The sequence below is a fragment of the Chiloscyllium plagiosum genome, chromosome 18 (genome assembly GCF_004010195.1).
Source record: "Chiloscyllium plagiosum isolate BGI_BamShark_2017 chromosome 18, ASM401019v2, whole genome shotgun sequence".
NCBI lineage: Eukaryota > Metazoa > Chordata > Chondrichthyes > Orectolobiformes > Hemiscylliidae > Chiloscyllium > Chiloscyllium plagiosum.
This window is the reverse complement of record NC_057727.1, coordinates 26,945,424-26,973,341: the sequence shown is the minus strand read 5'-3', so window position 1 is coordinate 26,973,341 and position 27,918 is coordinate 26,945,424. Positions and strand designations below refer to the sequence as shown.

The 27,918-nt window shown below is 40.0% G+C and overlaps 2 long non-coding RNA genes across 4 annotated transcripts in view; both read left to right on the top strand.

Moving 5' to 3' along the window:
- LOC122558985 overlaps nt 1-9,996 on the top strand; it is a 37,237-nt gene extending 27,241 nt beyond the window's left edge. Inside the window, exons 3-4 of one of the 2 annotated variants that reach the window (XR_006314297.1) lie at nt 6,337-7,232; nt 9,780-9,996. This is a non-coding gene — a long non-coding RNA (uncharacterized LOC122558985). Of the gene's footprint in view, nt 1-6,336; nt 7,305-9,779 lie in introns of those variants that run through there. The other variant, XR_006314296.1, reaches the window with a different exon arrangement.
- A 10,122-nt stretch (nt 9,997-20,118) lies between these two features.
- LOC122558987 overlaps nt 20,119-27,918 on the top strand; it is a 24,534-nt gene continuing 16,734 nt past the window's right edge. Inside the window, exons 1-2 of one of the 2 annotated variants that reach the window (XR_006314299.1) lie at nt 20,119-20,275; nt 22,529-22,618. This is a non-coding gene — a long non-coding RNA (uncharacterized LOC122558987). Of the gene's footprint in view, nt 20,276-22,524; nt 22,619-27,918 lie in introns of both variants that reach the window. The other variant, XR_006314300.1, reaches the window with a different exon arrangement.

Here is a 27,918-nt window from a genome sequence, read left to right as displayed (position 1 = left end):
CCATACTATTGGAAGGATGTGGAGGCACTGGAACGGGTTCAGAGGAGGTTTACCAGGATGTTGCCTGGTATGGTAGAAAGATCGTATTAGGAAAGGCTGAGGCACTTGGGGTTGTTTTCATTGGAGAAAAGAAGGTTTAGGGGTGACTTGGTAGAGGTGTACAAGATGATTAGGGGTTTAAATAGGGTTGACCATGAGAACATTTTTCCACGTATGGAGTTAGCTATTACGAGGGGGCATAGGTTTAAATTAAGGGGTGGTAGGTATAGGACAGATGTTAGGGGTAGATTCTTTACTCAGCGAGTCGTGAGTTCATGGAATGCCCTGCCAATAGCAGTGGTGGACTCTCCCTCTTTATGGGCATTTAAGCGGGCATTGGATAGGCATATGGAGGATAGTGGGCTAGTGTAGGTTAGGTAGGCTTGGATCAGCACAACATCGAGGGCCAAAGGGCCTGTGCTGCGCTGTATTTTTCTATGTTCTATGTTATTTCACAGGGCAGGGATGGTTCCCTAAAATGACTCATGCGTCCAGATGTCGTGCACATATCAGCACTGTACAGTCACCAGGGGACAGTTTACTTGCACCTGTAGTGAGCAAGCATGCTTGAATGTGACTGCGGGCAGACAATTCATATGTGGTCAGTGCAATGGCACCCATGTCAGCTCTTTCACATGGACATACCCAGTCGATACTCACCAGCTGGGGGGCACCCGGGGGATCAGGGCAACGTGGGTGGACAGACAGATGGAAGGACAGGATAATGCATGTTACCGAGTGGCAAAGGGATTTGTTTTTCTATTTAAGGGACTTATACGACAGACACCACACACCTCCCAAACCTGTTCGCAATCAGGACAATTGCACCCTTACTGTACCATGCCCCAGAGGGGCAGGTGTTCGGAGAAGGATAGTGACTCACTCCATCAGTCAGGAGTTCCGTGCTGACTGGCAGGTCCCCATCACTTTGGGGCCATCATTGGGATATGGATCTCTACCTTTGGGGGGTGCGCAGCAGGGGTTGTCAGTGCTTAAAAACTGAAATGACCTTGTATGTGGCCTGACATCGTAGGCAATAATACCTCGAAATCTCTGGAAACAATTAGTACAGAGCTGACTGAACTCAGACTCTACACACAGCAGACATGTTATGCGGTGGATTATCAATTAGCACAGCGCAGGGAGTTCGTACAATTATTGGTGACACTCATGTTATTGATAGCTTCTGAAATGTTATAGGAGACATCAAGAATATCTGAAACTAGCTAGATAATTTTCGACAGGGAGCCACAGCTACAGACAGCTAGTAACTTCGTTGATAGGTAAATCTTGGGGGACCCTATTTGGTACATGGGAGAGTTCTCCTCATTGCACTCATGCTGGTATTCAACGCTCTGCTGTAAGGTGCGACTGATGAAAACTGTGCCAGCAGTAAGTGTCACTATGGAAGAGTCCCCAACGAATTTGGCACTTCATGATACGCCTCAGGAGGAGGAGCTCCTAGACATGACCTACCTTTACATGTAAATTGGAAGGTCTGCAGGAGATCTCCAAAGTTGCCTCCTTGGCCACAAAGGGGGGAGTGAAGTGGGAGATGGCATGGGGGCAGGGTGACAGACAAGACGGCTACTGAGCCATAAATTGGCCACTTGACACACAAGATGGCTGCCAGACCAAACACAGTCACTGCCTGGGGCCACCAGAATGCCAACATAATGCACTCACAACTTAGTCGATTCGTTTGAGATGGGTGGGGGAGAGAATGCACATGAGTAAGGTACACTGCCTGCAAAGTGTCTGGGTCCAGCCAATATCTTTGATAGAAATGCTAACAGCTTGAAATGGACTCGATACAATGTGCTAATAGCCAGGTCTGCAGTAATCGTCCTTCTCAGGAAGAGGGATTAATGCCCATTACTACAGCAATGGACATCCGCGCAGATATTGAAACTGACAATGTCTGCATTGAAACTGACAACGACCGTGCTGAAATTAACAAAGGCTACTGGAACTGACAATGACTGTACCGAAACTATCAACAATTCTGCATTGTTTACAATAAACCAAGTTACAGATACAATAATCTCATCACTGACCTATTATATCACAAAGCTTATTAAAGTATCTTGACATGTGCTCTGGGTCGAGAGAAGAATCACAGCTGACCACTGTGCTGTTGGTGTCTTTCTCTCCCCCGAGCTCCGGTATTTCCTTGTACAATAAACTCTGTTGTTGAACCCCAACTCTGTCTTGGAGGTTGGTGATTTTCCCCAAAAGATTTGTAATCCTGTACTTCACATGGCTAATCCACTTAGCCTGCACATCCCTGGAGGTAACGTGGGCAATTTAGCATAGCCAGTCCACCTAACCTACACATCTTTGGACTGACAGGAAACTGGAGCACCCAGAGGAAATAGGGAGAATGAGCAAATTTCACAGAGTCCCATTAGGAATTGAACTGAGGTCCCTAGCGCTAACCACTGAGCCACCATGTCAGCACCGTACTGCCCATTGCCAATTGCCTTTCAGAAGATGGCGGTGATCCTCCAAAATCACTGCAGTCCGTGTGGTGCAAATATATACACCATGCCAAGAGGGAGCGTGTTCCATGATTTTTCCTTTGCATCTATGAAGGAATAGCGTTTTGTTTCCAGAGCAGGATGCGTTGTAATTTGCAAGTCTATTTGGAGACCGTGTTCTTCTCACTCAGTTACTATCTTGCCTTCAAAGTTGGGGTATAGATTTGGTTTGACAAAAGTCTGAGAAAGTTGTTACTGTCTATTTCCAGATGGTACATACTACAGCCCAATGCATTGCTTATGGAGGGAGTGAAAGTTTAGTGCTGAATAGAGTGCTAATCTGGTGAGTTTAGGTTTCTCGAGTGTTATTGATGCAGCACTCATCCAGGCAAGTGGACTATTCCATCACCTTTTCACTTCATACTGTTCTTAACTATTATAGTTAGTCAAGGTTGTAAAACTTTTCTACTAAAAGATTTATTTCTTAACAGAATGTATGTTGTTTGAAATTTTTTTGTATGGTCTTAATCAATTTGCCCCTTAACTATATAACTGGCTTTATTCAAATTTGAGATCCTTGTTTTGGATTTAATCCATGTTAAAACATGAAATCAATAACAATGATACAATTACATATTACAAGTCCATTCTGCACCAATGAAAGTTTCTTTAATGTGAATTGGCTATAACGCAATTGAAGAATTTAGACCATTATTAGTAGAATGTGAACTTTCCTTACCTGTATTGGCTAAAACACAATTCCAGTCCCATTGGTTTAAATTGCTGCTCTTTTGCAATTTTCTTAATTTTGAGATTGCACTGGAGTGGAACTATAGTGTTATATCAGAACAGAGTGTATAATTAATCTTTGATAGAGGAATAGAATTAATCATCTACAAAGTATCTTTTATAATATTACTAATAAATGCTGTCTAATGCATTACTAGATCGAAAGTAGCCTGTTCCATATTTTAAAACAAACTGGTAGATGTTTTTACAATTTCTGATGCAATGTAGGAAGCAATCAAGAGAAATAGACGATTTATTGCAAATTGATTTGCTGCAGTACACATTACATTTGAGCACCTTTGATAACTTTTACTAAACATCTTTCACAAAGCATTTCATTACAATGGTATTTTACACACACCAGAACATCTACTAAGTTAAGATTCCCACTAAAATAAAAAAGTATTCAATTAACTTTGGCCAAAGAGATCACATGAACAAATGAGATATTCTGTTTCTTTGTCTCTAGTAATATTAGAATTTGATCGCTTCAAGCAAGTGCTTACCACAATAGAACATAGAACAATGAAAGACACAAATAATTATTGCAATAGGCATGAATAGCTGTTGGTTTTCACATTTATGCATAGCATCTCTTTGCAAATAAAACAAGCAAAGAGATGCTATGCATAAATGTGAAAACCAACAGCTATTCATGCCTATTGCAATAATTATTTGTGTCTTTCATTGTTCTATGTTCTATTGTGGTAAGCACTTGCTTGAAGCGATCAAATTCTAATATTACTAGAGACAAAGAAACAGAATATCTCATTTGTTCATGTGATCTCTTTGGCCAAAGTTAATTGAATACTTTTTTATTTTAGTGGGAATCTTAACTTAGTAGATGTTCTGGTGTGTGTAAAATACCATTGTAATGAAATGCTTTGTGAAAGATGTTTAGTAAAAGTTATCAAAGGTGCTCAAATGTAATGTGTACTGCAGCAAATCAATTTGCAATAAATCGTCTATTTCTCTTGATTGCTTCCTACATTGCATCAGAAATTGTAAAAACATCTACCAGTTTGTTTTAAAATATGGAACAGGCTACTTTCGATCTAGTAATGCATTAGACAGCATTTATTAGTAATATTATAAAAGATACTTTGTAGATGATTAATTCTATTCCTCTATCAAAGATTAATTATACACTCTGTTCTGATATAACACTATAGTTCCACTCCAGTGCAATCTCAAAATTAAGAAAATTGCAAAAGAGCAGCAATTTAAACCAATGGGACTGGAATTGTGTTTTAGCCAATACAGGTAAGGAAAGTTCACATTCTACTAATAATGGTCTAAATTCTTCAATTGCGTTATAGCCAATTCACATTAAAGAAACTTTCATTGGTGCAGAATGGACTTGTAATATGTAATTGTATCATTGTTATTGATTTCATGTTTTAACATGGATTAAATCCAAAACAAGGATCTCAAATTTGAATAAAGCCAGTTATATAGTTAAGGGGCAAATTGATTAAGACCATACAAAAAAATTTCAAACAACATACATTCTGTTAAGAAATAAATCTTTTAGTAGAAAAGTTTTACAACCTTGACTAACTATAATAGTTAAGAACAGTATGAAGTGAAAAGGTGATGGAATAGTCCACTTGCCTGGATGAGTGCTGCATCAATAACACTCGAGAAACCTAAACTCACGCATTGGATAGGCATATGGAGGATAGTGGGCTAGTGTAGGTTAGGTGGCTTGGATCGGCGCAACATCAAGAGCCGAAGGGCCTGTACTGCGCTGTATTCTCTATGTTCTATGTAAAAGTAGTCGTTGTTAATAAGACAAAGCTTTGGCATGTGGTATCTGCATTTTACTGCATATTTTCTTTGGTGCTCAGTGTTTGTGGTAATACTCTTTTTATTGCCATTGGATTTTACTAATTTAAAAATTCTAATTGTGCAAACATGATTTATAGGCAGACACCTACAATAATGATGATGGTGCACTACATAGTTATTCTTTGCATTGAAGTAGTGCAGAGTCTCTGACAGGTACAGAACTTTTGAGAACAGCACATTAGTCATGAGAATGTTGTTGAAACTAATATGGCAAATGATGTTCCATCCAGCCTATCTGCAAATGTCTCCAGGGTACAACTTTGCATTATTTTCTAAGTTTAAAATATATCAGATAATTTGTTTCAACCTATACATGGACAAAATTTGAATACTATCAATAAATGATCATTTTGGATGGCTGATCATCAGTTTGAAACTATATATTTAGAAAAATTAGTGTGATGCAATCAGAAAATTGACTCCTCTTCATGAATCAACAATCCATTACATCAGATATCGGATTTTTGAAAACTGGATCTTTGTAACTTATGGAAAATAGTTTTTCCCAATATGGCAATTTGTAGAACTGCAATCAGGTGAGGAAGCCAGTTAATGAATTGATCAAATTATCCTAAATTCATAAACATCACCCATAAATTGATGGAAATGAATGTCTTTGGGGGAACACTGTAAAAACTTCAGTAGAAATGGAAACAAATATTAAATATGCAAAACATTGAAAATAAATACAACAGCAATCTTCAAGCTACTGATGCCATGAGCTCCACTTAATGTGTAGAAATCCAAGTCTAATATTCCCTTTTTGTTAATGTGACATCTGTTGGATGTAAAATAGTTACCATTCAATTGTTGTCTCAAGGGAAACTGAATTGGAATAGTTCAAAATTGGAAATTAGCTTGTGCACCTTACTGCTTTAGCAAATTTGGGGGATTTGAAACAGAGACTGCAGCTTCTCTCTGCCCTTTGCCATTCTATGCAGTTAGCAGCAGGGCTGTTTCCTATAGGGTCAACTAATGATATTATGGAAGACTATGAGCAAAACGAAATATATAATTTCCACATATTTAACATCAGAAGGTAGTTTCTTCAATTTTCTATGCACTAAAGAAACAGAAATATGCATAAGTATTATTTTTCACATAAAACATGACACCAGAGTTATAAATAAACTGCTTTTGTGATCATAAGGGTATTATGATTTTTCTTTCCACTTAGGAAGCTGACAACTCACTCTCAACAGTCACTTGAGAGTTCCTGAGTTCTACACCCTCTGGGAAATATAAATCATCAACCAACAGCAATGAAAAATCCGTTTCTACACAGAGTTGGGCATTCATCATCCTGTTTAGTTCCAGCCATTCAACTAAAAGATAGAACTTCAGCAGGAAAGGAAATTCTTTGTTTTTGTTTAATTTGATGTGTAATTGTGTGTACTTGAATGAAGAGGACACATTGTCATCAGTCTCAGAAAATCAACCTTATTGCTGACAAAACTTCATGTTCTTATGATGGGCAATTTCCATTAACCAGAAGAGTTGCCACTCCAAACAGAAACCATAAATTGAAATCTTAATGACCACTACATCTCATTTCTTCAAAATAAAAGTGGGCTGTTGGTTGGCTTTCCTTTTAATCTGACAACCAAATAACCATGCGCTGGGCTGAAAATTTTCCCAAAATTTGGCTGAGAGTCAATTTTCAGGAGTTTCATGGAGTGTTTCTCTCCATAATCTGCAGCACATGTTCCCATGTAATTTTATGCTGGTCTCCTCTTTAACAATACTCCATGCCTCCAGGGTGCCAGTCTCATGCTCATCAACGGAGAAAGTGGTTGAAGCTCAGGACGACCTAGGATTCCTGCTGCCAGTGCCATATTTACAACACAGCTGTGCACCAGGTCAAAGGCTGGAAGCCAGGAATTTCCCCCCTCAGCTCCAGTAGGGGAAGACTTCCCTCTGAGTGGCTGATACAGGCAAGTTTGCACACCTGCTTTTCTGACAGGGACCTGGAGATCCTGATGACCAACATAGTGGACAAAAGAGGCATCTTTCCTCCGGAGTCCAGATGTCACCTTAAAGGTCTGTCCAAAGTTGTCACTCAGGTCAATGCAGGTGAGGATAGAGACTGCTTGTGATGATGTCAACATCTCCCTGTCCCTGCAACTAAATAAGATGTATTGGTATGTGCTACTTGGATGCTGCCTGACCTGCTGCGCTTTTCCAGCAACACATTTTCAGCATCTTTCCTCAGGAGTTCAGATGTCACCACAAAGGTCTGTCCAAAGTTGTCACTCAGGTCAATGCAGGTGAGAATAGAGACTGCTTGTGATGATGTCAACATCTCCCTGTCCCTGCAACTAAATAAGATGTATTGGTATGTGCTACTTCCCCCATTGCCACACTGAATTTATTTTTAGCAAGACCAAATTTCTTTGCTTATTTCTCAAATCATTCCCTCTCTTCTCTTTGTGCGATAATAAGTGGCATCTGGTCTCGATGGTTTCCACCAGGAACAGACCAGCCATACAACCTGCAGCCGCTTCTCCACCTCATAGGATGAAATCACAGACCCTGCAGAGGAAATACCAGCAACACTGTCTCCTGAACCTTCCATCAGCTCACGGACTGACAGCCCAGAGGGTTCTCTATCTCGGTTAGACTTGAGCACAATCTGATGAACTGGCCGAAGTGGGGAAAAAATACCCAAGCCCTTGACACACAAAAGGCTGCCAGAAACCAGACATCTGCTCAGCCCCAGACAGGAGAGGATCAGGAGGAGACCACTAATGCCATCTGTACCCTGCTGGCTCCAGCATGCATGTACCTGACTACTTCCATGGATAGATTGATAATTTCCAAGCAAAGCCAAGGCCAGCGCACTGTCTGCTGGATACGCACACAGACCTGCATTCCATCGCTGTAGCCATTGGCACTCAGCACCAACAGGAATAGGGGATGAGTGACTTTGATCTCACTCTATTCTCTTTTGTCACATGTGGACAGGATGGTGCCAGTAGACACCTAGCCGGAGTAGGAACCACATGCAGGGCACCCAGATGTCTCCGATCAGGACAGTCCAGAATTGCCTGGTCCCTCTAGTTCCACTTGGTCTGCCAAAAATTATGCACAGATTATGCGAAGCAAGGTTGATGGTGACTGTCAGTAAACTCCCCTCCTTGTGTCCTATATTCTCCAATGCTCTATCGTCTCTCACCCCTCAGTTGTTGAGTTTCCCACCTTGATGATTATTGCCCCTCTGCATCCCAGCATACAACTTTCAATCCCCACAATGGACTTCCCCAAATTGCTCACCACAGCGGTGACCCTGGATAACCTCCTTGATGTCCAGTGAACAGATTTCCAGACTAACCATAGCCCAGGACCCTAACTGACTTGGAAGGACAGTCCTACCTGATGGCTGACCAGCTCCCTGACTGGTCCAGTGCAGCTCCCTGACTGATTTACCACTAATCCCCAGGCTGCATTGAACATGCAGCACTGACAATGGCCCACTCCCTGGAATATGGTGATAAAGTCACCATGACGCTGGATGCCCCAAGTGATGGCTGACAGTGTCAAAGCCCTTGGACTAATTTACTGTGCTGCTCTGATGATTGTCCTCCTTACTTGATTGAAGACTATTCCCTTTATCCTTTGAGTTGAAGCACCTTCAGTAAGTTTCTGCATAAGCTGTTGACTCATGTTGCCCATATGATATTGATGTAGCATGCACTATATACCAATATGCTTGCGTGTCTCTTTGACTAATCATTGCTGGTAAGGTCTGTGGTACTTGTTATAATGTCCATATATTACAGCTTACAAAATATAGCTCTCCTGTGTGGTGTCTAACACTTTATGCTTCTCCACTCTCAACTGTGCTCTCTTCTTATGATGTGCTCCACAGATGTCTGAGTAACATCAACTACACCATCATTTCCATATTCCATTGTACTAATCTCCAAGTTTCTACCTTACAAACTTCTAGCAATTGTTTTTAATTATTTACATTATTGTTTGATCATTAATATAATTATCACAACCTCCTCCCCTTCATCCCACCAAGTCAGAATCTTGAAGATTTGGAACTCTGACAGGATGCTTTGATCTGGTTTATTTGATTTTCTCACAAAATTGATAGTTCCTTACCGTTCCTGGAACTGCTGTATCATTCTCTATGGTAGTTGATGTAGAGTGGTTACCTTTGCCTACATCCTGTGGTAATCATACTTGGTAATACACTTTAGCTCAAGTAAGATCAATGCCTTCCTGTTTCTCCTAAATGTTCCTTCAGGGGTTCTGGTGATATATGATCTCAGTTGGTGTAATTCTCTAATTAATTACTGTTGTCTCTGCTTTTCTGTCTCTTACTCAGACTTTCTGACTTGGTTTCAAAATTGACATTGATTTGATTCTGTGACTCGAGTTAAATTACTACTGCTGCTTTTTTTTCAATGCTGTTTCTTTATCCCCTTGACATCTGCATGGTCATGAAAGTTATCATTTGGCTTGAGATTGCATTTTAACAATAGTATTTCTGATGAGTAACTTTCGTGACCTATCTCTACAGCTAAGTGTTGCTAAATTGCAGTCTGCATTTTAGAACATTAGTGACACTATGGTTTTTAATGCCCTTTCTGCTTCTCCATTTCCCCACAGATAAGGTGAAGAACTCGTCACCTGGTTGATACCTACCTCTGAAGTGAACTTGCTGAATTCACAAATTGATGTCCATTATCAGAAACTATTTCTTCTGGGAGAATGATGCTCTAATCACACTCCACTGTCATATAAAGTCTTGAAATTTCAATCTATCTTCAATTGTAGGCTATCAGGATTAAAAATGCCTTCGCTTTGAAGCCAAATAAATGTGATGCTAGCCTCTCCCATGGTCTTTCCAGAAATGTTGATTACATTAATGGCTCTGTTGTCATTTGACTATTGATAATGTACGATGAACGGCTGAGGATCCTGGGCTTGTATTCACTTGAGTTTAGAAGGTTGAGGGGAGATCTATTAGAAACTTACAAGATTATGCATGCTTAGAAAGGTAGACACTGGGAAGTTGTTTCTGCTAGGCAGGAAGACTAAGACCCGTGGCACAGCCTTAGAATTAGATACGTCAATTTAGAATGGAAATGAGGAGACATTTCTTCAGCCAGAGCGTGGTGAGCCTGTGGACTTCATTGCCATGGAGTGCAGTGGAGGCTGAGACATTAAATGTGTTCAAGGTAGAGATTGATAAATGTTTGATCTCACAAGGAATTAAGGACTACGGGGAGAGTCTGAGTAAATGGAGCTGAAATGGCCATCAGCCATGATTAAATGGCAAAGTGGACTCGATGGGCTGAATGGCCTTACTTCCCATCCTATGTCTTATGGTTGTACAAGCACATATGTAACAAAATGCAATAAGACTTTCTATTCCTTTCAAAATGCATGGTCATTTAAAGGGGCTATTGAGGTTAAGCTCTGTATATTATGATTCCCAAGTGCCCAACATAGTTATTTTAGCATCATTTACCTCATTGGTTTCAGTTGAACCATTCTATGGTCAAACATCATTCTATGTGTACCACCACAGTTTCTCCACAACTGTCAAATGTTGCTTCAGTTCATGATATGTTTTCAATAGTTGACTTGTTGTAAGTATTTGAACCACCTTTTCAGACAGTTGTTTAACCTTTTTGTGCACTTCTCACCTGACTTCTGAGCTGCAATAATTTGTTTTCTCTCAGTGGTTTGTAGGATAATAACTTCAGTATAATGTAATTCCACCTCTTTGAATTCAAAAATAATTGTCAGCCTGATTCATTGTTGTGTTGAATATTGTCGGCCATTATTTGTGCCTTGCCGGTAACATTTGTGCTGTTCCTGAAATGTGTGGAGGTGTGGGAGGGAATGGCCTAGGGAATCACTAGACTTTTAATCCAGAGATCCAGATGATATTCTGGGGACCTGGGCTCAGATCCACAGCAGGTGGTGGAATTAAAAGTCTCATGATAACCAAAAACCATTTATAGATTGTTTGGGGGAAAAAAAGCCCTAATGGTTCACTATTGTTCTTCAGGGAAAGAAACTGCCATCCTTACCTGGTCTGGCCTACATGTGAATCCAGACACACAGCAATGTGGTTAATTCTTAACTGCTCTCTGGGCAATTAGGGATGGGTGATAAATGCTGGCCCAACCAGCGACACCCTCATCCCGTGAATGAATAATCATAAAGACATGCCTCATTAGTTTGAGTCTGTTTAGACCTAGAATCTCAATTCTATGAAAAATCTTTTGCATCCCTTTGAACCAACTAATAGTCTTTCCCAATTGTAGCACCAGCAGACCAACTTGCATCTTCACTTCCTGCTGTATCTGCATGCCTACTTTCAGTAACTGGTGTACAAGGACATCTCTTCCTTTCCTAATCTATCTCCATTCAGATAATAATCTGCCTTCCTATTTTTGATACCAAAGTGGATTTCCGGAAATTTATCCACGTTTTAATTCATCTACCATGCATCTACCCACTCACCCAACTTGTCCAAGTCACACTAAATGCATCTCTGCATCCTCCTCACATTCACTCTCCCAACCCAGCTTTATAATGTGTACAGACTCTTTGGTATTACATTTGTTTCTCTTATCTAAATCTTTAATATACATTGTGAATAGCTGGGGTTCATTTACCAATCCATACAGTCCCCATTAATCACTGCCTACCACTCAGATATAGACCTGTTTAGTCCTTCTGTGTTTCCTGACTGCCAGTCATTCCCTATCCATGTCAGTACACTAACCTGAATCCAAAGCGTTTTAATTTTACATGTTATCTAGCAGTGTATTGAACATTGTCTGAAAGTCCAAGTAAACCAAATCCACTGACTCAGCTTATCAACTTTCCGAGGTACATCTTTGAAAAATTCCAGTCGATTTGTCAAGCATGATTTTCTTTTCACAAATCCTTGCTTACTCTGTCCAATCCTGTCACTGTTTTCCAAGTGCCTCTTGTAATGGAGCCTAGCATTTTTCACAATGTCAGGCTAACTGGTCTATAGTTCCCTGTTTTCACTCTACCTCTATTTTTAAATACCGTGAGGTTACATTTGTTACTCTCCAATCTATAGGAACTGTTCCGGAGTCTCTACAATCTTAGAAGATGACCACCATTTGTTATCTACTATTTCTAGGACCATTTCCTAAAGTACATTGGCATGTAGATTACAGGCCCTGTGGATTTATTGGCCTTCAGTCCCGTCAATTTCCCTAACATCATTTCCCTATTCATACTGTTTTCCATAAGCTCCTCCCTCTCACTAGATCCTGTTTCCCAACCATTTTGGAACATTATTTTTGGCCTTCTGTGTGAAGACAGAACCAAATTGTTTCATCTCCTTCTATGACTTTATAACTTTCTTTTGATAACAGTTATTGTTCCACTATCAACAACAAAATCCAGTCCAATAGTTTATTTCCAATAGCAGATAAGTTGATTTGCATCCAGTACCATTGCTAAAAATGTAACTGCAGCCTTAATTATTATGTCTAAATATCCATGGTGTGTTTACTGTATAGCTCCATACAAATACGCAATTTAAATTTTGTTGTAATAGGGAGGCCCACAGAGCAAAACAGTTCCCATGTAACTGACACCAGAATGACACAACTTGGACATAAATAGTTGGATCTTCTCAGTTAATCGCACATCTGTCCCTTGTTTGAAGTTGGTGTGCTATCTTGCATAAATAATAGCTAATGATGTTAGCTTCAATGCTCATTTTAAGAATATAATCTGTCCAATTGTATTGCTGAGTAACATCCCCTTCTGATCTGTAGTCTGGTTAGGAATCAGGGAAAGTATCAGCGCTCTTAGGAAGTAAACACGTTAAATCTAATGAAAAATCAGAACACAAATGCTCTTGGGACTAAAATTTATGGTGTCATTGGCAGAACTGTGAATTTTATGACATTAAGTTATACTTGAGCTTTAAAAAAAGGATAATTCCCCACTCTTGCCCCAACACCAACATTATCGGGATGAGATGACATTATAGGGCTTGAAGTAACCCATTGACAATATCGAGAGCCTTTATTCTATACCTTTCCCCTATGGTCTGACTTCAACACTTGATATATGGAAAGTCTCAGAGCTAAAGCACATCCAACTTCTATGGAATTTCCCAACCTCTTTTTTTTTCTTTTCCTTCTGTCTAAAGTCCTGTTCTTGCTGAGGTATGGATCTCTAGCTACTTCACTCAGGTGACTGATCTTCTGTGGGAGAGATTGTGACAGATAGCTATTCATCAGTAGAGCCAGTGACGTTCAAAGGTCAATCTGTTTCTCACTTGGCATTTATCTGTGTATTTTCCAACTAAAGTCATTAAATAACATTAAAGCATGGAAAGCTGCTTGAATTTCCTTCTCCATTATCCTTGTGATACTGAGGCCATCTGCAACTCTACTTTGACTGCTCCCATTGAAATCAAACAGCTCAGCATAGATAGGAGCTTTTGGTTCATAAATTTTAATGTTACAGTTGTCCATGCCATTACCCACGAGGATATTGAGGGAGTTATAACATTGATTTTTAAGAAGTTGACATCTGTGGGGAGATTGTTAGTAAGTCACACTCTTTCTCCCTCAGGGAAAATACTATGATTGCTTGCACTTCACATTGGTTACATTATTTCAGTGTCAGTACCCACTTACACTCCATCCTGTAGGCAGGAAGTCAGCAGCATGCAATCAGTTCCTGAAGTACTCAACCAGAGGTTTTTAGCTGTTCTTTCATACTTCAGTTCATATCTTTGGACATGTGGTAACATGTAACAGTTTATTCAGCAGTACATTTATAAACTAAGAATGTAATATAAATAATAGGGTTGAAAATTAACTAATATAGAGTGTAGTTTGTTTGGGATTAAAAGAGCAACAAGGGGATATGGAGCGTTGCAGTGTGTAGACTAATTGATGCAAAGTGCCCTATATTTTAATATTGTAAATGAGGTAGTGTTCTCCTGAGAGTTTGCAATATTTGTGCCTCTATATTGCTCAGTAATCATACTTTTTTAGAGCTATAACTGTGATTTGGTTTAAAGCTACAGCTACATACAGCTCAGGATATGCACTTTGATTTTATGAAGATTTATATTTGAAAAGGGCTACTGTCTAGTTTCTTGGCCTTGATTGCTTCACTACATTATAGGCCATTTCCTTGACACAAATTCCAATTGTCCAGAATAACATGCAAAATAATAAATTGCAAGTTACTGAGTCCATATAAAATACAGGCAGCAGAGAAACAGATTAGCCTATAAATGTAATATAATAAAAATGGACTTTGCTGAGAATTAGTATGCTTGTTCCTTGTGGACTGAAAATATTTGCATCTGGCAAAATCTCTACTGGCACTCTGATCATTTGGATATAGAAAATGATAGTTCTGCTCTATTCTTTCCTGATTGCTGGGTTTTGGAAAGCACCCAGGTTCTGAATGCTATACATATATACCTTGATTTATATTCTGTTATTTAATTACTGGGAGATCTGGGAATCACTGAAATGTTTAATACTTTAGTTCGAAGGTTTTCCATTAGAAGGTTTGGAGGTGGCACCAACATCTTGAAATAGCTCTGAGAATTTAATAAAGATCATATAATTACTTGTTACCAGGTGTACTTCTAGTGTGGAAAATGTTCGTGTGTTTTGTTTAATTGCTTCAGCACAGAATTTCCTCAGACTTTCTGCTAGTGATTTATCAGATGAGCTGCCGAGAATCATGGAATTGTTATAGCACAGACGGAGGCTATTCGGCCTGTTGTGTCCATGCTAGCTCTCTGTGACAGCAGTGTAGCTTGCGCCATTTCCTCAACCTTACCACATAATCTTACAAATTGCTTATCCACAGGTATTTATCCAGTTCTGCTTTGGAAGCCATGATTGAACTGTTTTCACCATACATTGCATTATAGATTCTAATCAGTCACCACAAACAAATGTTTCTTCTCATGTCATTGTTGATTCTTTTGCCAATCACCTTAAATTGGTGCCCTCCAATTCTTGACCCTTCCACAGTTTCATTCTATCTACATTATCTCGACTCATCATGACATTGTGCATCTCAATCAAATCTCTTGACTCTGGAAACAAGTTTTTTCAATCTACCCATATCACTGTAGTCCTTCACTTTTGACCATTTTTGCCACTCTCTTTTCTACTTTTAAAGCTTTTAACATCTTTCCGAAAGTATGGTGCCCAAAATTGGAAACGTTATCTCATTTGAAGTGGAAATGTTCAGCACAATCTCCTTATATCGGTATTCAGCGCCTCCACATATTTTGACTTTTTTTTCAAACTATCCTACCACCTAAAATGATTTGTGAGCATGATTTGTGTTGCAGTAATATTTTAAGACAATATGCAAGTACCGTGCATAGGTCATTCTGGAACCAGGATGTAAAGCAGCATGGGTCAAAATGCTGGAATTCCCTAACAGCATAGTGGGTCTACCTACAGCAAATGTGTTGCAGTGATTCAAAAGGCAGCTCACTGCTGGTTCTCAAGGGCAGCTAGGAATTGGCAATACTGGGTCAGTCAGCAATAGCCATATCCTGAAAACTGATTTTTAAAGAAAGCACATGATGAGGCTATGTCTATTGAATTTGTAGAGTAGACTGATTTGTTAAACTGTAATATATATGCACATTATTTCTAGTCTTCAAATAAGTAAAACCTACTTGTAGTTCACCAATTGTGTGTTATTCATGAAAGAATGATTTTAACCTTGTCTAGGCCAGAGAAGCTCAGGTTCCTTTGCTTAAATATGTATTTCTTGATAGCTTACAACTCAAACTTTAGTCCAAGAGACAATGGTTCCTTACCATTTCAACAGATAACCGGTTTCCAATCAAAAGGTTTCATATTTACTCCCCCACATCTCTAACTAATAGTATTATTCATTTGTATTAGCTAATCGTTATCATAACATGTTCACTTGTAACTGTTAAGTGCTACGTACTTGTGATTATCAGAAGCCCTATTTCACCCCTTTCAATGTGTTTACATAAAGTTGCTATAAACACAACATATCCCAAGGTCTCTCAGTTCCTGTACTCTACCTTAGAACTTTACTTGCTGTTTTGTTGGTCCTTCCCATTGAAATGTGTCACCTTTGATAATGAATTTGCAGCTCACTTTACAATCCTTATGATTTTTCCCACTTTACCTCCTAGTACCAGTATATTGAGTCAACATCCAAGAGTGCACTAGTCCCCATTGAAGCCGAGATGCTGACTGTTGATGACCCCTGCACTACACCTTTCCCTTTAATGCTCTATTGTTTTCCCCTCATTTGTTAAGTTGCCTCATTTCACATTTGTTATCTTCTCTGCATCCCAGCATGCTGTCTTTAACACTCACTATTGGGTTTCCCAGCTTCCCTCCCACAGGAATAGCCTTTCCTTGACTTTTAATGAACATAACCCTAAGATTGACTATGGATAACTCCTTGACTGACCTAGCTGGACAAACCCTGAACAATAGAGTCAAGAGTGTGGTGCTGGATAAGCACAGCAGGTCAGGCAGCATCCAAGGAGCAGGAGAATCAAGATTTTTGGCAAAAGCCCTTCATCAGGAATGAGGAACTCTTGACTCTAGCCTCCAGCATCTGCAGTCCTCACAGCCGTGAACAATAAGTGACAAAACTCCTGGCTAATATCTCTCATGGACTGACTTCTCATGATGTCCCAGATTTGGTTGTTCTAGACCCATAGTGCTTACTGAGGCACACTCCTTGGACTGTAGTAATGCAGGCATCTTGCCCGTGATAACTTAGACGGCTGACTGAGCAAGACCAAGCCCCTGGACTGATTTCAGAGGTTGCCCTTTATTAACTGTGCTGACAGCCCTTGACTGAAGATTACTCCCCTTAGACTATGAGACATGGCCATTTGGTTGAACCACATCTACACTCACTGCCCAGGCTGCTGGCATGATGCCAGTATGAGATTGAGCTGGCATGGTGATGTACAGTATGTAATGACACTGAGTAAACCCCTCTGCTAATTTAAACCGACACACACAAGCTCATCTCGCGCCGCGGTCTGTTAAATTTTGAGAGGCAACGAACTATCCCAGACTTCAGTATTTAAAGTAAAAATTAAATACTGAAGTCGGACCAACCAACCCAGCCACCTCGTGGCTCAACACTTCAACTCTCCCTCCCACTCCACCAAGGACATGCAGGTCCTTGGACTCCTCCATCGCCAGACCATAGCAACACGACGGCTGGAGGAAGAGCGCCTCATCTTCCGCCTAGGAACCCTCCAACCACAAGGGATGAACTCAGATTTCTCCAGTTTCCTCATTTCCCCTCCCCCCACCTTGTCTCAGCCAACACCTTAAACCTATGCCCTCTAGTTCTGGACTCCCTGACCCCAGGGAAAAGATTTTACCTATTTACCCTATCCATGCCCCTCATAATTTTGTAAACTTCTATAAAGTCACCTCTCAGCCTCCGACGCTCCAGGGAAAACAGTCCCAGCCTGTTCAGTCAGTCCCTGTAGCTCAAATCCTCCAACCTTGGCAACATTCTTGTAAATCTTTTCTGAACCCTTTCAACTTTTACAACATCTTTCTGATAGGAAGGAGACCAGAATTGCATGCAATATTCCAACAGTGGCCTAACCAATGTCCTGTACAGCTGCAACATGACCTCCCAACCCTTGTAATCAACAAATACTCTGACCAATAAAGGAAAGCAAACCAAACACCTTCTTCATTATCCTATCTACCTGCGAGTCCACTTTCAAGGAGCTATGAACCTGCACACCAAGGTCTCTTTGTTCAGCAACACTCCCTTGGACCTTACCATTAAGTGTATAAGTCCTGCTAAGATTTGCTTTCCCAAAATGCAGCATCTCACATTTATCTGAATTAAAACTCCATCTGCCACTTCTCAGCTCATTGGTCCATCTGGTCAAGATCCTGTTGTAATTTTTTAGATTAGATTACATTACAGTGTGGAAACAGGCCCTTCGGCCCAACAAGTCAACACCATCCCGCCGAAGCGCAACCCACCCATACCCCGACATTTACCACTTATCTAACACTACGGGCAATTTAGCATGGCCAATTCACCTGACCTGCACATCTTTGGACTGTGGGAGAAAACCGGACCACCCGGGAGGAAACCCACGCAGACACTGGGAGAACGTGCAAACTCCACACAGTCAGTCGCCTGAGGCAGGATTTGAACCCGGGTCTCTGGCGCTGTGAGGCAGCAGTGCTAACCACTGTGCCACCGTGCCACCCTCTGAGGTAATCTGAGGTAACCCTCTTCACTGTCCACTACACCTCCAATTTTGGTGTCATCTGCAAACTTATAACTTTTCTTAGGGACAGGTACCTTTCAGAGAGCTATTCTGCCAGCAGTCTGTACTTGTGAGTGCTCTTTGCAGTTCTCCCCCAACTGTTCAAAATGTCTGGTTTTATACCCATAAACCTAAGATCACTTCATTGCTTTGATGTCATCCCAAACAGTAAAATTCAAATTTGATTGGATTTTGGTATCTGGGGCATAATTAAAAATGGCCGAATTTGGATTTGTTTTTGTTCCACGGGAACACAACTCCAGCTATTTGTTTCAAGCAAAATTTACATTTTTAAATTGTTCAGCACACTGTGTGCTTTCAGTCGGTCCTTGCTAGCTTCCCCTCTTAAAAGTGCAGTACACACCTACACCTTCGCAACAAGTAAACTGTCCTTCCCTTCACTGATCACTGCAGACAACATGCTTGGCTACTTGGCTTTGCGTCTGCACTAAAAGGCAAGATAGATGTACTGTGTTCAAGCTCCAGCTGAGCAGATGCTGGATAAAAAGGAAAGGTATCTCAAGGCAAGGATGCTGTGTGTACTAGGTAGCCTCAGAATGAGTGAAGGCTAAGGGCAAGCGAGGGTCCCCGAGATGCTCCCTGGTTGAATGTCTTCCTCTGTGTAAACTATTAGACTTCGCTGTGTTGAAATCTATCTGCCAAATTTTGACCCACACACATATTTTATGAAACTCAGTAAAGAGAACAGAATACTGCGGAATTCAAATAGCAGGCACGAGGACAACTTTGAGGGTTTCAGTGATTTGTTTTTCTGTATTTTAAATTTCATTTCATAAATTCATGTTCATTTACTTTATGTTTAGCTGCTCTAAAGTAAAATTCGTTTCTAAAAATTTCTGTATTTGATATCTTAGCTATGGGCTGATTTCAAGTTCTAATAATCAAATAATTAGTTACAAAAGTGGACCAATCACTTTCTTTCTGATTAGCATTGCTTCTTCAGCGCATTTAGGTCTTGCGTAAATCACAATAATGGAAAGAATGTAAATTGGCCAAAAGTGCAGACTTTAATCTCATTGGGAGTTTCACTTTGAGATGAGATTAGACAGTGAATTTGAGACTCCCTGTATTGAGAATTAAATATCCTTAGGCAGCTTATTGCCTCCTTGGCTCTCTCTGTATTATTCTTCATATCCTGAATTTTCTGCTGCTGCCTGTTGAAGTCACATTCTGGAGGGTGTGATCCACAATGCCCTTGTTATCTGATTTTTGTTGCTCAAGGGTGAAGACTGTATCCTCCAGAGACTCAGTTTTCTGATTGTGCTGCTCTGGATACACTGATGGCCCATGGGCCAATGTACTTTAATCCACCTGAACCCCAAGAACTCACTATATTGCTACATCTGTAATGCTTTGTGCCTAACTTGAAATGACTAGGACTGGGAAAGGGCTACTGGCCTTGTCAAAATGGTGTTGCAGACCTGATTCCATAAGTCCCACCCCCCAAAACTGGCAAAGTCATTGTAAACCACCACTCTTCCCCACATGAACAACCAGATCAGCCATGATTAAATGTTGGAGCAGATTTTGAGGGGATAAATGGTCTACTCCTATTCCTGGTATATAATTTGTATATTGCAGATTGCACATCCATACTTCACAGAAGTAGCCGTACATTGAAAAGTCCAGCTGCCTTCAAACTGATCCAATTCTCATGAATGGAAAGTCCAAAGAACCTTCTGAACATGGAAGACAGGGTCTAAAGTTGCCTCAGCTTTTTGAAGGGTTCGGATATTTTTATGGTTCGGTCCAGATACCCCTTTGGGACAGGGTAAGTTGCAATTGGGAGAGGCCAACTGTTGTTTAAGTCCCTATATAAACAAGAATTTGTGTTTATAGGCCACAACAAAAACTTAGTTCGATTCACAGCTAAGTGAATCTAACCTATGAACCAAGTCACCCCACTGTAATAATGCTGGGTTGTAGTCATGCAACACTAAGCCTATAAATATGGCCCCCAGATTTATGTCAATAGGTAGATTGAAATAATAGGCACTGATTATGGTTAAATTGCAGAATTTTTAAAATTTATTGGATAGGAGACTTAAAAGCCTTGAATTTCTTCACTTTTCATAGACAATCATGCCCATGATGAATACTGGGAGAGTTGACATGGAAGGTGTAAAGGCAAAGAGTGGAGACCAGTTGTTGGCATTGTTAGTATAGTTGATATGAGAGCTCATGTAGATGGGTAGAGGAGCATATGTTGGCATAAGGAGTGTGGGCACTTGCAGATCAGAGGGAATGAGGCAGCATAAGTTGCCATGGATGTGACAAGGGGCAATGTGCAGAGGGTGAAGGGTATGGGCTGCTTTTTATTTTCCTGTTTCATTGCCAACTTTAGCAAACTTGTGTGTCTGCCTTTGCACTTTTTCCAAGGTTGATGGCTAGGAATCTTGTTAACTCTAAACCCTCCATACCCCAGGGTGAAAACCTGACCTATTGGGCCTCTTTCTCCCTGGTGGGGATTGCAGAGCTGGGACTTTCCCTGACGCTGCGCTCCTGACTAGAATAAATATCCTCGTCCTAGCGTAATCCTAAACTTACTGGCAATAAACATTTGCAACAATAAAACTTCACGTATGCGTTTCCTATAAGAATTAACCAGAGGGGAATTTAAATTTGGCAGTCATGGGCCACTCTCACACTTGATACACCTGAAAAAATTGTCTTGAAATTTGTGGCATCTAATGGGTTTAAAAATGCAGACTCATTGAAGCATCCCATTCCATATGCATATAAGAAATGGCACTACCAGGATATCTGCACCATGAGCTTATGCCACTGTATCAACAATTCCACCACAGCGTCAGCATAGCCATATTGTAAAAATACACTGCTTTTCTAGAATTCCAAAGCAGCTCCCCCAGTAGATTCACTTTGCTGAAATTCAGATCTGTTTTATTTTGCCCATTACAGAGCACTTGTATTAACAAGTGGACATCAGATTGTATGAGACGTGGAATTTCCTTCCATTATTAGTTTTTTTAAGCAAAATGGCTTGCCTGGTGATTTTGCTGACAGAAAGATGGCGAATCCTCCCAAAGTTAATCACTGTTCATACTGCGATTCCTCCACAAACCAATCATGCTTTCAAATATCTGTTAGAAAGCTGATATATTTTAATTTTTCAGGTAGCTTTAAAAAGGGAATCAACATCAATATAAAACCTGACAACTGCAATGTGGGTCCCCTGCACAAACTAATCTCCAGTTTGTGAAAGTTACTTTAATTATATAAATTAAATGCAATATGGTTACCTCAGTCTTGTAACCTGTTTCAAATTATTTATCGGGACAGACATCCAGTTACTTCAAAACAAGGGACTGTTGTCTTGGGATGCCTGACTTTGATTCTGATGAATGATTTGTGATCCTTTTCATGTTGTATGGGACATTGTTGTATTTGTGTTTTACAGTTTGAGGCCACCATACATTTAACAAGCTATCAAAATCAAATTGGCCCTAAGCATTTATTAATATCTCCTAGTTTAGGAACTGGGATTCCATGGCCTTGATTTCAAACAATGTATGGGGTTGTAGTACGTACATAATCCTTACAAACACTGAATTCTTTTGAAAAAAAAAAGTTATGGTGAACAGAGTTTAAAATGTCCACAAAAATTAGGGCCATTAATGGGAGATTAAACTTCATGAAAGGGAGCTTTTGTATAACACAGTTTGAGTCATGTAACTGCAACATAAACCTGTATACAAGTTTGTAACACTCAAGCTGTATGGGGTCTTGTCAAGCAAAAACTAACACACATCCTTTCAACAAAACATTTTAACCAGGTTTTACTGATACTTATGCTTGTTACTGCTGTATTCGACAGTTGCATTATGTCTTTCCACCAGACTGCCCATGTATTAGTTTATAACCAAAAAATGTGCATATGAGAGACATGGAACATTTTAGTTATTGCTAATTGAATAATTGCACACTAAACACTTTTGTGCAACATCAAGAGAGTATAGTTTCATGAAAATGTGCTTGGCAATTTTGTTTTGTCTTGTCAAGATAGGTAAGAAGAGACAGAAGAACTATAGAAAACCAGCACCAGAAATGTGATTTGCAATGCACATTCTACAGATGAAACATCTCAGCAAATTAGGTAACTAAATAATTGTTTAAAGTGTCAGTACTAGAGAAATCTATTTTTGTGTATTTACACTTTTGACTTAAGTGGGCATTTACCTAAAGCAGGATGGAGGTTGTTTAAATAAACAAATGAGGTCCTATTTCTACTGTAGGATCCCACTAATAAGTTTTGAAAGGTGAAATAGACAAGTTATGCATGGTGAAAGTGAGGACTGCAGATGCTGGAGATCAGAGCTGAAAATGTGTTGCTGGAAAAGCGCAGCAGGTCAGGCAGCATCCAAGGACCAATACTTTTGCTAATTATTTACCAAAAGAATTGGGATTCAGTCGACTTGTGGGTGACTAGCTTTTGGTTGCTTTCAAGCTCACAGGGTTTAAATCTTGAAGGAGCACACACATCAGTGAGCATTGCCTGGGAAAGGAGACACCATAATTGGTTATAACATCTGTGCAGATATGGAAGGAATTTAAAACAAAGTGAATTAAATCTTCTTCCTCTGCCACTGTTGGACAAAAGCAAGTGTATAGGTAGACATTTTATTCTCGAGGGATATTTATAGTCCTGTTGGCTTATTATCCAATCCTAACAGGTGGCACCTCTGATTTTAAATACATAACTGCAAAACAAGTCATAACAAATCATAACATTGAACCCATTGCAAAAACATTGTAACTTTAAGACATGTTTCTTCACCGCTGGTACTCATTACCAATTTTCAATGAGTTACTGTCTGGATCCCCTGCTGTGTTTCAATTTCTGGTTCAAACTTTGAAACAAATAGATAAGATCCTACTAAAACTCTCTCATTCAAAGCTAAGCTGCAATTCACAAGAATGCCTTCTGAAACTGGATAAATTGCAAGCATCACAATGTATCCCAAAACACAAACAGACAAAAAAAAGGTCAGAACCAAACTGAAAAATATATATCCCAAGAAGTTGATTCAATCCCATCATAACAGACATTATTAAATACTGTAACTCAAACTGTTGACAGCTTTGTAATCCTGATCAGAAGGTGTATCAAATCCACAGGCTGAATTGCTATCATTACCAGGTAACACCCCTAAGTAATAATCATATAGAAGCCTACTCACTGGAGAGAAATATATGGTACATTTAAAATACAAGCAATGACGGTAAACTATTACTACAGCTGTTAAATATGCACACCCATTTATGTATATACACATGGTGCTATATAAAGAACTGTGGTAAGAGTTAATAAAAACCTTCCATCCTGAGACAACTAATAAAAGCAGCCTTGAGTAATAAAGTGGGACAGCATTACAATATCTTGTTTATTTGATTCTTGTTCTATATTGGTCAAACTGGATGTACTGTCAAATCTTGGAAGCACATACCTTCAGAGATGCAAAGCTCCACAGGATGGGCTCAGGTGTTGCTTAATAATTCATCATTTTTCCATTACAGTACATTTTCTTAACAAAGATTTTCAAAAAAAAAAGGAGCTCATGGCTAAGGTATTAGAGATTAGACTTTTTTTCTGGCATTCTTCCGTTATCATTATTTAGAAAAAAAAATTAAAGTGCTTTGAGCATTATTATAAAAATCATTGGAATTCAGATGTCACCTGGATTACATTTAATTGGGTTTTAAATAAAGTTACTGCTGACTCACTGGACACAATAAACTGGGCATGTAACTGGTTTGAGTTGTGTAAAAACGAATGACTAATTAGTCACAAATGACTCAAAGGTTAAAAGATAACGGCCCTGATTCTTCCAGTCTCTAGATCAAAGCTTGGATGTATCACAAAAGATGCCTATAGAGACTATTCAGCGGTCCCATTGTACTGACTACACAGGAATTGCCCAACATGTTTAAAACTACTAATGGGAGCTTCTCCAGGTCCCAGGAACCTTTTGAAATTGTGAATGTGAGATTGGTTTGGAGATTTCAGAGAGATATGACCCATTTATCTGCATTGTTGCCCAAGAATTGAGGACTGAAATCTTTTAGTGCGTAGGTAACTATTCAACTAAACCCTCATACCCCCACAATCCCCTTAGACACCCCAGTGACCCTATTCAACTTGCAGTCCATTCCAAACCAACCTCAATGCTCCAAGGTTCACACTGACTTTCCAACACCCCCACACCTCCAAACAGCCTCCTGACTCTAATACCATAACACTGACTGCCCCAGACCCTCTGAATTCCCCCAGTTAGACCTGACCCAATCCCTCCACTTCTTTCCTGCCACCTACCAGCTGCCAACCTAGCATATCCTACCCTTTTCCTTACTTTCCTCACTTACAGCCATGCATTAACACACCGAACAGCCGGTTAAATATTCCAAAGCATGTCAATGTTTAGCTGAATAAGTGAAAATGTCCCAGAATATGGCAGTTGGTGCTTTAAAAAAGATGGTGTGGTTTTGATTCCCTGATGATGCTGTGCGATAAGGAAGGGCTCTGAAAGCAGGGCTGTTCCATATTTTTGACGTAGCAACGTTACGGGTAGTAGCAATCCAACAGTAATTACCAGGCCTCAGAAGTTTCAATCCAACAAGTTTAAAAATTACTTTATAACTTACATCTGAACTGCTTTTTGCTATGAACATTTACCTCTATTGGTGTTGTTTTAGCTATATCAAATACAAATCTCTCATTTTGCACATTCTGGTGTTGCTGCTGTTACTATAATTATTATCACCTCCTCCAGTATCCAAAATCATTCCTTCGCTGCACTCCTCATTGTATGGTATCAGTTAGTAGCAAAACATTGCAGGCATCATCTATGAACTGAGCAAAGCTTTTTATCTCCCCTAACTCATCTCTTTGTGATCCTTTATCCATATCTAAGCAACGTGTTCTGAGCATTATTATCTAAGAGCACTGGAATTTAAACTTAGCCTGGATCACAATTAGTTGGGTTTTTAAATAAAAACCAAACCTGATTCACTCGATGTGATAAGCTGTCAATTCTTCTATTACTCTGGATTCCCAGCCTGAGGATTGTTCATCAAATCTTGTTTCCCGATCCACAGCTTTCAGAAGGAAAGGAACTACAGTAATTTATGGAGTCAGTGATTCAACATTTTCAGCAGCAATGTGTTACACTTGCTAGATATCAGAAATCCAAACTGAATATGCTAAACAAGTCTGAGACAGAGTTAATGTGAACAATATTTGGGCAGGATATTTTCCAGCTCCAGGATAGAAGTCAGGGCTGACCAGGAAAGTAGCATAAATTCCACTCCGGATGGCTCCAAGTGCATTCCTGCTGCTGGAGATGTTTCCCAAGGCAGGTCTAGATGCAGATTGACTCCACTCTAAGCAGAGGCAGGAAGCCAATTTAATAATTAAGGCCCCTATCAGGGGCAATTATCTCAACCAGTCAGAGGCACCATTTCTCTAACAGGGAGCAATTGGCTGGAAAGGCCATCCCAGTAGCCTCAGTAAACTGCCAGCTCAAAGATTAGGCCAGTTGCATCCACATTCTACCCATTCTGGCATCAATGTCCTAAAGCCCATGGTGAATTCCTGCCAACATTGTTTCTCTCCCAGCAAGAATTTGTATTTACATAATTCCTTCAGCAGAGTAAAATACCTCAAGGTATTTCATGGGAACATTATAAAGCAAAACTTGATTCCAACCCACAGCATTGGATGCGAGGATGAATGTAAGCTCAGTCAAGGTGGTGGGTTTTAAGAGGCATCTTAGAGGCAAATAGGAAGGTGGAGAGGTACAGAGGTTTTGTGAGGAAATTCCAGTTTTGAGCGGTTACAACTCAGCAGCCAATGTCATAGAAATTAAAATCAAGGATGTGCAAGTGAAGCACAGATATCTCTCTGGATTTGAGCTAACTGTGATTAGACAATGAGTGGAAAGTTGCTGACTAAACTACTAAGCATTTCCAATATCTTCTGCCTTTATTACCTCATTTTCAGACAAGTCAAAGAGATAGGATGCTGCAAATTGACAACTCAATATCACAGAACAAAATAGTTTTGTCAATTTGTAAATAAGTACTAATATTAATTGCAGCTAGCTTCTGTGATTAATATGTTAAGAAATTACTAATTGCAGAAGTTAACATAATTAACTGTCACTGTGTTACATGCACTTACTCAAATCCTATATTTACATAAATTTCAAAAATCATTGAAATGAATTTTGTTGATTCACTAAAATATCAATGATTGGGTAGAATTTTCAGTTACAGATGAGTATATGAGCAAGTGCCATAACACACAAAACGTTTTTAATTATTTCCAGCCACTAACTTGTTTGATCAGTAATCTCAAGGACACTGCCAGAAATGATATTGCAATGTAACCAAGAGGCACTGTATTAGTACAAGGGAGTATGTTAAATCTTAAACTACCCATGAGCCACAAAAATAATATTACTCAGGCAATAAGTCTTCTGTGGGGAAAAAAAAGTTCATTGATGCTTATTGGATGATCAGTTGGATACAAGATGGCAAAGAGATGAAAATAGATGCAGCAAATTTGAATTAAAATAGATACAGAAAAAAATAGGATAAGTTTTAAGAACCTTAAACTGGTCTTTACTTATTCATGGGATGCGAGTATCACTGGCTAGGCTTGTAATGTTTGACTATTTCTTACCGCTCCTGTGGTGTGGTAAGAGACAAAAAACTACAGATGCTTAAATCCAAGGTAGACAAGGAGGCTGGAAGAACACAGCAAGCCAGGCAGCATCAGGAGGTGGAGAAGTCAACATCTCGGGTATAACCCTTCTGGTGTTGTCTGGCTTGCTGTGTTCTCCCAGCCTCCTGCTTGTCTACCTGCAGTATGGTAAGCTGTCTTCTTGAACTACGTCCAAGAACTCTCCACCTACGTTCGGGACACCATGCACGCCCTCCACCTCCTCCATGATTTTCGCTTCCCCGGTTCCCAACGCCTTATCTTCACCATGGACATCCAGTCCCTGTACACCTCCATCCCCCATCACGAAGGACTCAAAGCCCGCCACTTCTTCCTTTCCCGCTGTACCAGCCAGTACCCTTCCACTGACACCCTCCTTCGACTGACTGAACTGGTCCTCACCCTGAACAACTTCTCTTTCCAATCCTCCCACTTCCTCCAAACCAAAGGAGTAGCTCCCACGAGGAGGTTGAGCAGTTCATCCACTTTACCAGCACCTTCCACCCTGACCTCAAATTCACCTGGACCGTCTCAGACTCCTCCCTCCCCTGCCTAGACCTTTCCATTTCTATCTCGGGCGACCGAATCAACATGGACATTTACTATAAACCGACCGACTCCCACAGCTACCTAGACTACACTTCCTCCCACCCTGCCCCCTGTAAAAACGCCAT